Source organism: Ammospiza nelsoni, chromosome 26 (assembly GCF_027579445.1).
Source record: "Ammospiza nelsoni isolate bAmmNel1 chromosome 26, bAmmNel1.pri, whole genome shotgun sequence".
Taxonomy (NCBI): Eukaryota; Metazoa; Chordata; class Aves; order Passeriformes; family Passerellidae; genus Ammospiza; species Ammospiza nelsoni.
This window is the reverse complement of record NC_080658.1, coordinates 117540-127827: the sequence shown is the minus strand read 5'-3', so window position 1 is coordinate 127827 and position 10288 is coordinate 117540. Positions and strand designations below refer to the sequence as shown.

General features: G+C 45.7%; 2 long non-coding RNA genes across 2 annotated transcripts; both read left to right on the top strand.

The window, feature by feature from the left end:
* The first annotated feature begins 668 nt into the window (after positions 1-668).
* Positions 669-2617, top strand: LOC132084308 (uncharacterized). Its single transcript, XR_009420047.1, has 2 exons — positions 669-1165; positions 1314-2617. It is a non-coding gene; the product is annotated as an uncharacterized LOC132084308 (long non-coding RNA).
* A 1636-nt stretch (positions 2618-4253) lies between these two features.
* LOC132084391 (uncharacterized) lies at positions 4254-7840 on the top strand. Its single transcript, XR_009420062.1, has 5 exons — positions 4254-4466; positions 5091-5154; positions 5852-5927; positions 6045-6812; positions 7407-7840. It is a non-coding gene; the product is annotated as an uncharacterized LOC132084391 (long non-coding RNA).
* Positions 7841-10288: the final 2448 nt, after the last annotated feature.

The window sequence follows — 10288 nt, the reverse complement described above, 5'->3', positions numbered from 1 at the left end:
TGGCCCCTTAGGCCCCATAGAAGCCAAGTCTCACTTTTGATCACAGTGCTGAGGTGTGCAGCAGGGCAGAGCAGTCCCGGTGTGTCTCGTGTCACTTGTCTGTTGTGAATTGTGTGTTGTTTGTGTATCCCATGTCTTTTACCTTAGGGGTGCCTGTCATTAATCTTGGCATCATTGTTAGCATCTGTGATCTCTGCATTCCCTGTCCTGGCACCCAGGCCACAGAACTTTTGACTGGGGAGCTCAGACAGGTGTCAGACTCTCTTCTGTCTTTGGAAGCATCGCATCTGATGTCTTGTCAGGTCTCGGTCTGGGCTGTATGGACAGCTATGCCCCCACCTGGATCCATTTTGGTGGATTAGGACTTGGCGTAATATGAGGTTAGGTAGAGGATTCTGACCGTAGGATTCCTAGGCATCCATCTTTGCAGTTCTTAGAAGAAATCATTCAGTTATCATCTTCTTCCTTCGGGGTTCTCTGAGCCTCATCAGCTCACCATCAGTTTGAACTCGGTCCTCTCCTTTTGCATTCTCTCAGTCCTTGCAGCCATTTTCCTTGCCTAGAATTTTCTGTCTGTGTTGTGTCCCCGTTGTCTGTCCTGTCCTGTCCATCCTGTGTCACGGCTGTCAGCACACATTTGTGCCCGAGGTGCTCTGCCCTGCCGCATAGCCTGGTGCAATAGGAGAGGGCCCGGGGATTTGTAATGTGCAGTGTGGGGTGTAGTTGGACTCTAGATGGGATTTGTAGATGGACACAGGATATCTGGAGCTCTTCAGTTATCATTGAACCGTCTGACTGTTGTCCTAACTTTTTTTTCAGATGCACCTCCTCAGATGACTGCAGTAGTTGTGTAGGTTCCTTCTTCTGAAAGGGAATAGGGCGCAAGAATTCATCTTCCAGAGAATTTTTGCAAGTCCTGGCTTGTATTGTATCTGCCTATGGTGGCTTATGTTCTATGTACCTATACATCTGTCTTCTATTGGATTTTGGGTAGAAAATTTATCAGTCCAGAGAGGAGACAAGTCCTAGCTGTCAGATAGCCACTCGTTGACCCTTCCTGTCGTCTCACAGGTCCCCGAGGCTGCTGATTTCCCCAGGATCTGCCATTTTACCTCAAGGAGCGGCAGCCGGAAGATGTGTCACAGCACGTTCTTCAGCATCTCGAGTAAGGGCCGCAGTGAGCATTTAAGTGGAAAGATTGTGTGAGCGTGTGTGAGAGCACGTGGCTGTGTCTGTCTGTGTCTGCTCGTTTCTGCGTGTGTGAGTGCTTGCTGACTGGATTTAACCTTGTGTGTGTGACTTTTGCTTTCCAGGTTTTGCGACTCCTTGTTAAATTTAGAATAAAAAATCCCCAGCCGGGTTGTATTGCATGAACTGACATGATATGTACCGATTTTGGCTTAAAACCCAGAAAACCAGACGAAGATGAGCAGGAAAAAACCAGAAAAAAACCACATGATGGACAAGAAAAAAACCCAGAAAAAGCCCAGGATGGGCAAGAAAGCAACGAGAAAAAAAACCCAGAAAATAATCCCAGATGGGCAAGAAAAAAACGTAGAAAAACCCCAGAAAATCACCCAAGATGGGCAAGAAAAAAACCCAGAAAAAAACCCAAAAAAAAAACCTCTGAGATGGGCAAGAAGAAAACCAGAAAAAAGTCTGAAGATGGGCAAGAAAAAACCCAGAAAAAACCCCCAAGATGGACAAGAAATAACCCAGAAAAAAATTCGAAGAAGGGCAAGAAAAGACCCAGAAAACACCCAGAAAAAAATCGCAACCCAAGTATAAATATAGAAATGTTTGTCAAGTATATGCAAATATATAAAGAAATGTTAAATTATTTGAAATATAAAATAACATAAATATAACATTTATACAGTATTACTTGTGTTATGGATCATATTGATTTTTATTTATTTCCTATAATACACTACAATATTTATATCAATTTTACATCTATCATATCTATCATTTGTTATATGTTATACCAGATTGATATACTCTAGGTTTTTTTAAGTAGTTTAAAATAAAGGGGATTTTTTTCTTTTTTATTTGGCAAAAGCAGGTGTTTTAGTATAAACATTATAAATACAAATAATATAAAGGTAGAAATCTAAGAATAGAAATAGATCATAAATAGCTGAAGGTTAATATAAAAATTAAAAATGTAAGGAAAAATAAGTTGTAGCAGTAGATATGGTACATAATTAGGAAAATAATTTATCTCTTATTTGAATAGGATACATGTTATACATAATGATTAATATAATGCTTAAGTATAAACTGCAAATATAAATGTGAATATAGTCATGAGCGCTATAAATATAAAAATATTTCAATGTAGTTTAAAAGAATAGAGCTTTTTTGTATTTATTTAGTTAGGATGGGATTTGTATTTTAAATAGTGAAAGCATGATAGAAATGTAATTTTAGACATAGAAATATGCAATCAATGTGGAAAGATATTTATAAAAGCACAAAATATAAGTAAATATAAATAATAGAAATAGAATAATGTTATATAAATTACATGCTACATCAATGTCCACTATAGCTATGCATGTGAATATAAATACGAAAAATGGAAATAAAAAATTTATTTAAACATGGCTTTAAAGCAAGGGGCCTTGTTTGATTCTGGTGGGGTAAGAGGCAGGTTTTTGGCATTTATTTCAGAGCAGTTTTCGGCGGGGGTCGCCCCTGTTCTTTTTTGCCACCTTCCCTGCCCGCAGCCCCGAGGCGCGCTGCGCCCCCGGCTGGGGCGGGCGGCAGTGCTGCCGCCTTGTGGGCAGAGCGCGGTACTGCAGCCCTGCGCCGAGAGGCCGCCACCTTGGGAGTGGCGCGTCGCGGATGTCGCGGACTTTTGGTTGACCTTCTCAACAGGGCGGCGAAAAGGGCGGGGAAGTGGAGGACCGGGGTGGGTGTCACTGGACTGCCTGCATGGAATGCCGACCCCGGCGCGGCCCCGGTGGTATTTTCTGTGACGTTTCAAGTGTACCCGACACATGCTGTGGTCTCAGCGGCGCCGCGGGCGGGCGTATTTCGGCGGGTTTGTGACAGGCATGTGGGGAAACGCCTCGCTGTGCCGGGGTCCTCTGACAGCCGCTTTCCCGCCCTGAGGGAGCCGAGCCGGGCCGAATAGTTCCGAAGAGCCGAAGAGCCGAGTGTGGGCGAAAACAGCCGAGTTTCCCCGAAGAGCCGAGTGTAGCCGAAAACAGCCGAGTTTCACCGAAGAGCCGAGTGTGGCCGAAAACAGCCGAGTTTCACCGAAGAGCCGAGTGTGGCCGAACACAGCCGACTTGAGACGAAGAGCCGAGTGTGGCCGAACACAGCCGACTTGAGACGAAGAGCCGATGATAGCCGAGTGTAACCGATAGCCGACTGTAGCCGACATTGGCCGCATTTAGACAAAGAGCCGAATATGACCGACTTTAGCCCAACCGGGCCGAGTTCAGCCGAAGAGCCGGAAAAGCCGAATTTAGACGAAAAGCCGAACCGAAACGATTTTAGACCTAAGCCGAACCAAGCCTAATTTAGCCGAGTTTATTTAAACAGAACCGAACGACGCCGCAGCACTCTGCCTGCAGAGCGCCGGTGCAGACGGCAGGGGGCGGTGTATAAAGCGAGTATAAAATATCAACTGTATATAAGAAGGAATAAAAAACTCTGTGTCATGTGCAGCAGTAGAAAATTTCAGGCTCCCAGGGAATAAATAGTTTTCTTTCAATCATTATAGTTTTGGGGTTTTTTTTACTCCCAGGTAGCCTGAAAGTTACTACTGCTGCTTTTTGATTCTAAAGCTAGGAAGGAAAACCAAGATTACAAATACAAGAAAAAGAAAGGGAAAGGGAAGGGGAAAAAAAGGAAAGGAAAGGAAAGGAAAGGAAAGAAAGCAGGAGAGCAGAAGGGAAGGGAAGGGAAAGGGGTGAAAAACAGCGTTAAAAAAAGAAAAAGAGTTGGAGGGGAAAAGAGAGGGCATTCGGGAGGAGCGGTCCTGCCTCAGGTCCTTCCCCGCCCTGGGGCGAAGGACCCGTTTGATGCCCGGGAGGGACTGCAGCTCCCGGTGGCGGGGGACGGAGCCGTGGCTGTCAGCCCGAGACTCCAACTCCCGGCAGGCCCTGCTGCCGGCGCGGCGTGTGACGCAACGGCTATCGCGGCACATGAGTGGCTACCAGCCCGAGACTCCAACTCCCGGCAGGCCCTGCTGCCGGCGCGACGTGTGACGCAACGGCCGACGCTGCCCGGCATTTTTCTCTAAATCGGCAGTAAATACAGCTGAGTAAAATTAGCTTGGTTTTCTTCCTTCTTTTTTAACTGAATTGTTTTTATCAAAAATACTATTTGAATATGTAGAAAAAGTGGGGATGTCCTGTACTATATCCTAGCTTTTCTTGTTTATAGGGTGCTCAGAAAACATGCGTCCCTTAGAGTCCCTCAGAAAGGTTCTCAGTGCGATCTCTACCAAGGTATGTATTTACTAATAAGTGATCCCTTTAGATATTTGCCTGTGTACCTTTTCCTGTAATTCAGAGCTTGCGTTCTGTGGGTTTTATGATAAACCTGTAAAATATGTAAGAATGCTTTTGCAAGTCTGAATCGTTGAAGGCAGCAGTAAGTGGATTTAGAGCCTGTTCTTGACCAGACAACGGGAAAAAGTGTGACTTTGATGCTGAACTTGTTTTTTTCATTTTTCATTTGACTTGTCTGGAATGATTTAGGAATAGAGAGAGCTAGAAAAAGAGAGAAATGGAATTGATTATGGAGCACTCCTCAAATGCTCACCACGATTCAGTGTAGAGCCGAAGTGAAGGGTGATGGAACAGAGCTCTGTGCTTTAGAAGGAAATAAATTTAAACCTGACCTCCGCACAGAGTCTCACTAACTTCTTTTGTTTTAAAATACAAAATATTATTAGGAAGTGTTGGAAGTTAGTGTTTTGGGAAAGAAACGGCAGTTCCACAGAACATTCCATTTAACAGAGGCTCTGGGAACGATTCATGTTGTAACTGCTGTCACTGCAATCAGTTGGTGGTTCAGCCTTGAAATGTGCACTTGCCCTTCTATAAAGCACTGTTTTGTTTGCCTTTCAGTGCTATGAGTCTTGATAAATTGGAGAAGAGCCCAAGAGAAATTTTTCATCCCTTGATATAAAAGGTAGGAAGTGACTTTTTTTGGTTTGGTTCTTTTTCTTTATTATTTCCTGGAAATAAAAGTAATTAAGTATAGGTACTACTGGTTTGTTTCTTCCAGTAGCAGATGATAACAATAGCAGTAGTAATAGTAAAAATAATAATAGAAATAATAATAATAGCAATGTAATACTACCTAAACTGTCTTTATCCATTGAACTGGCCATTTCAAATCAAAACTTCTAAACACAAATCAAACCATCATCCTCGTAGAATCTTTCACAGCAGTGGGCTATAGATCCTGGTTTTGTTGACAGGATTTATTGGTTCTGGAATAGCAAGAGGGAAGTACAAGCCTAACTACTTCTAGCTCACAGACCCATCCAGTGAATACTGCTTTGTGTTTTGGTGGGCTTGTGATGACTTTGAAATCAATTGCTCATTCCAGTAAAAAAAATTAATGTTTTTTTGAACCTGACAGCAGAAATAACTTTAGGCACCAACTTAATAATAACAGATCACCAATTTAAGTTCATAATTTTATGCTGTACTATCAAAGTTTAAAGGTAAATTTTTACTTATTAGGAGATGGTATAAAGTGTATGTTCCAATGTGTTGGATGTATGCAAAGGTACATACGTACCCGAAAGTCCTTAGAGGAAACAAATTTTTACGTCTGCTGTTTGATTGTTTCTCATACAATATTTGGTTTTATTTCCCAGGGATCGGTGAATTTTAACTTTGGAGTCCTCTGTGCTAAGGATGCTCAGCCTACAGATGATGAAATGTTCAGTAATGGTGAGTTTTTCACCTTCTCTTTAATTGCTATGCTGATCTGAATAAGAAAAAAACAAAAGCGAGAGAAAAAAAAAGGATGGTTTATTATTTTTTACGCTGTTATGTTTGTTTCCTCAGTATTTGCTGCAGCTCTGCGAACCCAAGCTTTGGGTTCCTTCTGTCCCACTGGGAGTTGCCCAGTTTGGTTGCATCTGGTGAAATTCACCCTGAGACCTTACAGAGCTAGCTCAAACTACGTGAGAGCCATTTGCAGTTCTCTCCAGACACCTGGAGAATGGGTGATGTTTCTGAGGGTCTGGCAAGTATACTTGTATCAAAACTCAGTCTGTGAAATTTCTGGGGAAAACCCTTCTGTGTCCTGAAGGGTTCAAACTCTGGTGAGGATCCAGTTATCAGGTGCTCACCTGGATGGTTCCAGCTCTTAAAGTGAACACTTGTACTCTTACCCTGTAGTTTACATCTATTGTATTTTTGTTATTTTGCAAGATTTTACGGCTTTGCAAAATATTGTGCATTTCACTCTTTGGAACCTCTCAGATCGTTCTTTGGTGCAGCACCATCCCATGGGACACTTGGCTGCCGTCCTGAAGGGGTCGGTCGCTAGAATTGTAAATCCTGGAGAGTTTGTAAGTCTTCTGTCCCCAGGGAGGTACCATGCTTTGTTTACTTTTGTTCTGTTTGTTAGGCGCTGCTTCTCATTGGAAGTATGAATTTCAAACTACCCTGTTCTTATTTTAACTGTTTTCCTGGTTCTCTCCCTACGGCAGGGAAAGACTCTCGTATCCTTGTCGTCGGGCTCGGTGCTGTCCAAGAAGATGCAGAGACTAAAAAAATCATAAGAAGCAAAATATGACTGCAGGGAAAACAAGCTGGAGAGAACAAAAGGTGATATTGTTATCCTTACCCTGTATTAGAAACATCCGCTGTGCTTTGATGCTGGCAGCTGCCAGGGGCTTGTTAGCTCTTTGTAGGCAGGTGTAGGTGTTCACTTGTAGGTTTTTTCTCTGGACAAGTCAATTCAAACTTTGCTAAGCTTATATTTGCAAATTACTCTCTAGCACAGTCCAGCATGACATTTTTGAATGTTGTAAAAATACCATGTTACTTGGAAAGTGCTAATGATGAGAAGCTTTAGGGAAAAATAAGATGTCAGGGTTGGGAGATGTGAGAAGAATTTTGAGGGGATGTTAGACTGAAATAAAGCACACTTGAAGCTGGACTGGCACGCTGGCAGATCCCCTATTAAACAGTAGCGCTGAGATTAGGCTGGGGGTTGCCCATTGTTTCTGTAGAAATAAATGTTTTCTGGTCTTCAGAGGTAAGCTGCTTTGAAAAGCTGGAAGGCACAGCATAGTGACAATCCGTGTGCTTCGCATTAAAAATAGATTTCAGAAGGGTCCTAGGCTTTTGTCTTTTCCTAGAAGTCGATGTAATCCTATTGAGGAGTTTTTAATTCTGTGCTGCCATGTCATCGATCAGGGCCCTGTCGTACTAATCATCATACAGATGCAAAACAAAAAATCAGACCCTGTCCCGACCACTTAGAGCCCAGAACACGATTTCCTCAGGCTGCCATTTGTGTGCCATCGGTACTCACCATGGAAGCGAGCTGGGGATTGTTGCACCCGTTGGGAACAAACCGCTTCTCGTCACACAGAAATGGAATTGGGACGACGCCTCAGCCAGCCTCTCTCTCCTGAATCTGCAGCAGAGCAGTTCCAGTCCATGCGGGCAATCCAGTTCCTGACGATCTGAGCGCACGGAGCAGCGCTCAGCTGCTGTGGGGGGCTCAGGGAGGGCAGAGTGTGCATTGTCATCTTCCTGAACCTACAGACGCGAATCAAAGTGAGAAGCCACAGGGTGGAAATCAGTCGCATATATGCTAAATAAAACTTGCAGGTTTTTTTTAAGAATTGTTTTTGCTTGTTCTTTGTTGTGCTTCTGTGCTTAGAAAACCTCCCTTTACAATCAGTTCAATTCATCAATTGAACCTTTGTTTGCAGACTCTCACTGAGCAGAATTTGTTGCAGACTCAGTGCACGCTGTGCAGGCCTCCCGGGAGTGTGAGGAGCTCACGTGTGCTACTTTTTGCTTTAGGACGCTCTGAGGTATTTATTCCTTTTGGGATACATGATGAGAATTCCCAAGAGAGGTAGTTATAAGGTATGACATCGGGAAAAAGCCTGTGTGGTTGGAATGTTGTTGCTGTCAAAAGTTAATTTTTTTCTTAGCCAGTAGTTAGCTTTTTGCTTTATTTTTGTGGTATCAATATTTTATTGTTTAAAAAATTCCTTCAAAATAACTTCAGTGGTCGCCCACCAGTACCTTGTTCAGATTTGCCTATTTGCTTGTAGCTGAAATGTTCACATCTTGTTTATCATTCTATTTAAGAAACTGCTGCCCAGCCAACTAATAACTGAATATCCATCTGTCTAGGACACGGGGAGAGGATTTAGGTAATGTCTTTATTTCCAGAAAAAAGTTCCAGTGTAGTTTCTAAATAGAGGAGAAGGGGGTGAAGACTCGGGGCTCTGATGCCGTTGGGGCACCCCAAGGTCCCCAGGAGAGGGGGCCCCACGGCGGTGCAGGAGCAGGTGTGTTCTCATGTAATATTGAACAAATTATAAATATAAATATGAAAATTATAAACATGAAAATATTTTTAAAATACTTAAATAAAGCGGGTTTTCTTTATTGGTCAATAGGCAGTGTTTTGATTGTAAAATTATAAATGCAAATAATATAAAGGTAGAAATCTAAGTTTAGAAACATATAATAAATACATACAGATAAATATAAAAATTTAAAATATCAGAAAAAATTAGTTGTAGCAGTAGATATTATACATAATTTAAATAATGATTTAAATCTATTTTAAAATTTTATATATATAATATATCATTATTAATGTAATACATCCAAAGAAACGATAAATTAAAATATGAATGTATAATTATACAAAGTATAAATAAAAAATATTTCAGTATCCTTTAAAAGAAGGGTTTTTTTATTTATTTGGTTAGAGACGGGGTTTTTATTTGGAATAATGGAAGTATTATAGAAGTATAAAATTAAATATAGAAATATACAGTCAATATAGAAAGATATTTGTAAAAACACGAGCGAACGACGCCTCTTTCGGCCGAACCAAGGCGAGACCGGCGGAACCTGACGGCCTCGAGCGAACCGAGGCCAGGCTTGCGAGGCTGCCTGAACGGAGCCGAGCTCAGCCGAACCGAGCCCGCTGCTCTCGTGCGCGCTAATTAGCGCGAGTGCGGTCACTGCCCAATGAGCTCCTGTGCCACGCCGCGCTCCCGATCGTGTCCGTGCGATGGCCGGGCCGCCCGCGGGACGCGGCAGCAGGAGAGCCCCGAGCCGGGCGAGTTTAACGTGAGGCGGCGCCGCTTGCCCGCCGTCAGGGAGCCGAGCCGAGGCGAGCTCAGCCGAACGCGGAGAGAGCGGCTCCGAGTTGGGCCGAAGAGAGCCGAGGCGCGCCGAGCGCACTGATCGGCTCCGAGTTCGGCCGAGGCGAGCCGGGCCGCGCAGAGAGTGGCTCCGAGTTCGACCGAAGCGAGCCGAGCCGCGCCGAGCGCACAGAGAGGCTCCGAGTTCGGCCGAAGCGAGCCGAGCCGCGCCGGGCGCACAGAGAGGCTCCGAGTTCGGCCGAAGCGAGCCGAGCCGCGCCGGGCGCACTGATCGGCTCCGAGTTCGGCCGAAGCGAGCCGAGCCGCGCCGGGCGCACAGAGAGGCTCCGAGTTCGGCCGAAGCGAGCCGAGCCGCGCCGGGCGCACTGATCGGCTCCGAGTTCGGCCGAAGCGAGCCGAGCCGCGCCGGGCGCAGAGAGCGGCTCCGAGTTCGGCCGAAGCGAGCCGAGCCGCGCCGGGCGCACAGAGAGGCTCCGAGTTCGGCCGAAGCGAGCCGAGCCGCGCCGGGCGCACTGATCGGCTCCGAGTTCGGCCGAAGCGAGCCGAGGCGCGCCGGGCGCAGAGAGCGGCTCCGAGTTCGACCGAAGCGAGCCGAGCCGCGCCGAGCGCAGAGAGCGGCTCCGAGTTCGGCCGAAGCGAGCCGAGCCGCGCCGGGCGCACTGATCGGCTCCGAGTTCGGCCGAAGCGAGCCGAGCCGCGCCGGGCGCAGAGAGCGGCTCCGAGTTCGACCGAAGCGAGCCGAGGCGCGCCGAGCGCAGAGAGCGGCTCCGAGTTCGGCCGAAGCGAGCCGAGCCGCGCCGGGCGCACTGATCGGCTCCGAGTTCGGCCGAAGCGAGCCGAGCCGCGCCGGGCGCACTGATCGGCTCCGAGTTCGGCCGAAGCGAGCCGAGCCGCGCCGGGCGCAGAGAGCGGCTCCGAGTTCGGCCGAAGAGAGCC